General features: G+C 31.3%; 1 long non-coding RNA gene across 1 annotated transcript; it reads left to right on the forward strand.

Annotated features, from left to right (window-relative positions):
• Positions 1-1,070: 1,070 nt before the first annotated feature.
• LOC142223225 (uncharacterized) lies at positions 1,071-2,066 on the forward strand. The gene is made up of 2 exons (XR_012718635.1): positions 1,071-1,729; positions 1,825-2,066. It is a non-coding gene; the product is annotated as an uncharacterized LOC142223225 (long non-coding RNA).
• Positions 2,067-5,223: the final 3,157 nt, after the last annotated feature.

Genomic DNA, 5,223 nt, shown 5'->3' on the forward strand with positions numbered 1-5,223 from the left:
CTGAAAACAGCAGTCAGCGTTTGCTATTAACAGCAGACTTTTTCTATGAGTGTATGCAAAAGTCCACATTTCACGGATATGATTAAATTCATTGGCGCAGAGATATCTGCCTCTGGCAGAGAAATCTGCCTCTGGCAGAGAAATCTGCCTCTGGCAGAGATATCTGCCTAAATGTAACTTTAGCGAATAGGTGGAAGTGTTGGCTACATTTCCAACCGGTTACTTAGTAACTTTATATTGAACACTTTTTGATTTATAACCAGCTTTGTAAAAAAACAGGTTCGAAAATTCACATTTATTAACGTAGAACCTAGACCGATAGCCGGTTCAGTAGAACAGGATTTAATAACGATTATTTACTTAAGGCCGGTATGCACCTCTAGCGAAAAATTTCATTCCCATAAGAAATGCATTGCTATTTATGCTAACGAAATTTTCGGTAGCGTTCAATTTCGTAAGCTGGTACGCACCTCTAATGAAAATAACAGGGTTGTCAAAAGCATATTTTGGCAGCAAACATTTAATTTATTACAATCATTGTGTGAGTAAAAGTTTTAAAAGGTCTGTAAATTTATTTGAGGAATATTTGGAACATATATTAACAATTTTTAAAAGCGATTAGCTGGATTAAAATTTGTGTACACAGCCCTGTTTTTTTGTTGTAGACTTAAATAAATTTTTGCTACCGAAAATTTCGCTACACACAAAAAATTATCACCAAAATTTTTTCATTTAAACACTTAATTGAATTTGGAAACGGATTCAATTAATATGTTAATTGATTCAATTAATTATTTAATCAAATCCGAATAAAATCCAATTAAAAAAATGATTGATATTTGTTACGTTTCCAATTAAAATATTAATTTATTCAATCAATTTGTTAATCAATTCGGAAATAATGTTCAATTACAAATTGATTGAATTTTTTTCCGTTTCCAATTACATATGTGATTGATCCAATCACCTTTGTGAATGAAACTGAATAATTTTGAGCGAAAAGAGAACAAGAGAATGGGTATTTATTCAACAATGTATGATGGAGAGATCAGTCTGTGGAAGTAACTCGTAACGAACGGTTGGGTTTTTGTTTTTCGCGTAAATTGAAAAACATGATTGGCGACATTCTGTCTGCTGCGTTCAAAATGTGTGCATAAATATTTTGAACGCAACAACAAATCATAGCAAAGGGTTGAAATAAATAAAGTGTGCAACAACAAACGGACACGTGGTAAAGGTTTGAAAAAATATATGACAGAACGCATTTGAAATTACCTGTGTTTGTGTTTTGTGGTATTGTAAAAATGGAAAACAATCTACGCTTATTGAAGGTGAAAAATTGTGAAATGTGAATACCGTTTTCCATTGAAGCCTGTTTACATTAAACGGACTAAAATAATATATTTTTTATTCATTTCTTTTAGTGACCAATTTTATTTCGTGAAATTGACCAATCAATCCCATCAACTCCATCATTTTATCAAATATATAATAATATGTTTGCAATAAAAAAGTGGGTACCGCACTGATCTTTTAAAATTATAAATTTTTTTCACTCCTAGTTTTCTTAAAACCAAGAGCGGTATGGGTTTGTTGGAAGATTCACCTTGAAGTTGCGAAGTAGCGTTGGCATTAAATTGCATTTTTGTTTTACCTGTCTTTTTCAGTTTGAACCCAAGTAGAGAGCAGTATATCTGGTATATAAACTAATGAGCTGAATTATGTAATGGTAAAAAAAATATTTCTTTTGGATTTAAAAATATGAAAAATATCCGATAATAATAAAAATATGTATTTTCCATTTATATTTTTTTCTATTTCCAGAATTTGCAAAGTATCATCAATATAATACCAAATATTACATTGCTTTCCAATTATTTTTGTCTTTGATTGGTTCAAATTTTAATAGACGATTTTAATGTGTGGAAATTTTGGAAAGGAATTGTTACTAAAATTAAATTACCGAGCTCCTTAATACACCTTTTTATGCTAAAAGACTACAACTGCAAAAGAAGATTATAAATCTGCAACCTGGAACTAAGAATTGAACTTGATATTCTATGCAGGTAATGTTTAACAAAATTAACTTTTAATTGAACAAAATTAAATTCGAATTATTCTGTTTACTTTCAGAAAAATTAATTTAGCTTATAGGCTGCTGATTTATTGGAAATCTAGGCGCATCTACATATTAGAAGGAACATGCTAACATGGTTATTATTATAAGGAAGATAATGATTTATATAATTTATTTTTTCACCCTATAGTTGTTATTGATAGTAGTTGTATTTGTAAGTTATGTTAGAACAAAACACAAATGACAAGAACCAAATTTATTTGTCTATTGCATAATTCAAAAAATAATAAAATATTAAATATGTTTTATAAGAAACACATATTTTCTTTTATTTCAAAAGAAAAAAACTAAATACGATTTTGGGTTCGCAATATGTAAATTTTTGATCGAAATTTATAGCCAATTTCAATTAATTATTTAATTGAATGAATCAAATGGTTGATTGATTTTTGTCGCGAAATTAATTAAAATTTTAATTGATTCAATTAAAACTGTGATTGAATTTTATGCTAAAAATCAATCACGTTTTTAATTGATTCAATCACACAATTAATTGATTCCGTGACAAAAATCAATTAAATTTTTAATTAAAAATCGTGTTGGTTTTCAATCAAAATGGGTGATTGATACTATCATTTTCGTGATTGAAGACATTTCAATTAAAAAAATGATTGAATCCGCGATTTTCGTGATTGAAATCAAAAAATTTTTTTTTGTGTGTAGAGGTGCATACCGGCCTTTATACTTTAGGCTCGAATAACCGGTTATCCGGATACGACCGCAAACCGGTTACTTGCTATTTCGACATAAAATTTAATTTTCTGTCGACCCAAAAAAAACAAAAAAAAATTGTTGAGTGGTATAGCTAAACTAGAGTTGCGCCCAATCACGAAAATGGTAGTATCAATCACCCATTTTGATTGAAAACCAACACGATTTTCAATTAAAAATTTAATTGAATTTTGTCACGGAATCAATTAATTGTGTGATTGAATCAATTAAAAAAGTGATTGGTTTTTGACATAGAATTCAATCACAGTTTTAATTGAATCAATTAAAATTTTAATTAATTTCGCGGCAAAAATCAATCAACTATTTAATTGATTCAATTAAATTATTAATTGATGTTGGCAATGCATTTCAATCAAGAAATGTATACATTGAGCCCCCAAAATCTTATTTAGTTTTATTTGAAATAAAACAAGTAAGGGAAGTCTAAAGTCGGGCGGGGCCGACTATATTATACCCTGCACCACTTTGTAGAGCTAAATTTTCGATACCATATCACATCCGTTAAATGTGTTGGGTGCTATATATAAAGGTTTGTCCCAAATACATACATTTAAATATCACTCGATTTGGACAGAATTTGATAGACTTTTACAAAATCTATAGACTCAAATTTAAGTTGGCTAATGCACTAGGGTGGAACACAATTTTAGTAGGTTAGGTTAGGTTAGGTTATGTGGCAGCCCGATGTATCAGGCTCACTTAGACTATTCAGTCCATTGTGATACCACAGTGGTGAACTTCTCTCTTATCACTGAGTGCTGCCCGATTCCATGTTAAGCTCAATGACAAGGGACCTCCTTTTTATAGCCGAGTCCGAACGGCGTTCCACATTCCAGTGAAACCACTTAGAGAAGCTTTGAAACCCTCAGAAATGTCACCAGTATTACTGAGGTGGGATAATCCACCGCTGAAAAGTTTTTGGTGTTCGGTCGTAGCAGGAATCGAACCCACGACCTTGTGTATGCAAGGCGGGCATGCTAACCATTGCACCACGGTGGCTCCTACAATTTTAGTAAAAAAAAATATGGGAAACATTTAAACCTGAAGCAATTTTAAGGAAACTTCGCAAAAGTTTATTTATGATTTATCGCTCGATATATATGTATTAGAAGTTTAGGAAAATTAGAGTCATTTTTACAACTTTTCGACTAAGCAGTGGCGATTTTACAAGGAAAATGTTGGTATTTTGACCATTTTTGTCGAAATCAGAAAAACATATATATGGGAGATGTATCCAAATCTGAACCGATTTCAACCAAATTTGGCACGCATAGTTACTATGCTAATTCTACTCCCTATGCAAAATTTCAACTAAATCGGAGCAAAGAATTGGCCTCTGTGGGCAAATGAGTGTAAATCGGGCGAAAGCTATATATGGGAGCTATATCTAAATCTGAACCGATTTGGGTGATATTTGGCAAGTTTTTCGAGACTCATAAAATATTCGGATGTACGGAATTTGAGGAAGATCGGTTGATATACACGCCAATTATGACCAGATCGGTGAAAAATATATATGGCAGCTATATCTAAATCTGAACCGATTTTTTCCAAAATCAATAGGGATCGTCTTTGAGCCGAAACAGGCCTATACCAAATTTAAGGACAATCGGACTAAAACTGCGAGCTGTACTTTGCACACAAAAATACACCAACAGACAGACGGACATACAGACAGACGGACATCGCTAAATCGACTCAGAATTTAATTCTAAGCCGATCCGTATACTAAAAGGTTGGTCTGTGATTACTCCTTCTTGGTGTTACATACAAATGCACAAACTTATTATACCTTGTGAAGGTGAAGTGGTGAAGGGTATAAAAATATTCGTTTCTTATAAAACATGAATATTTTATTTTTCTGAATTATGCTATAGACTAAAGAATTTGGTTTTTGTTATTTGTGTGATTTGTCCTAAAATAACTTAGACATACAATTATGATCAATAATAACTAAATGGTTAAAAAATAAACTTTATAAATCATTATCTTCTTTATCATAATAATGTCAGCATGTTCCTTCTAATATGTTGATGCGCCCAGATTTCCAATAAATCAGCAGCCTGTAGCTAAATTAGTTTTTCTGAAAGTAAACAGAATAACTCGGATTTAATTTTGTTCAATTAAAAGTTAATTTTGTTAAACATTACCTGCATAGGGTATCAAGCTCAATTCTTAGTTCCAGGTTGCAGATTTATATTCTTCTTTTGCAGTTGTAGTCGTTGAGCATAAAAAGGTATATTAAGGAGCTCGGCAATTTAATTTTAGTAACAATTCCTTTCCAAAATTTCCACACATTGAAATCGTCTATTAAAATTTGAACCATTCAAAGGCAAAAATAATGGCAAAGCAAT

Source organism: Haematobia irritans, chromosome 2 (assembly GCF_050003625.1).
Source record: "Haematobia irritans isolate KBUSLIRL chromosome 2, ASM5000362v1, whole genome shotgun sequence".
NCBI classification, from domain to species: domain Eukaryota; kingdom Metazoa; phylum Arthropoda; class Insecta; order Diptera; family Muscidae; genus Haematobia; species Haematobia irritans.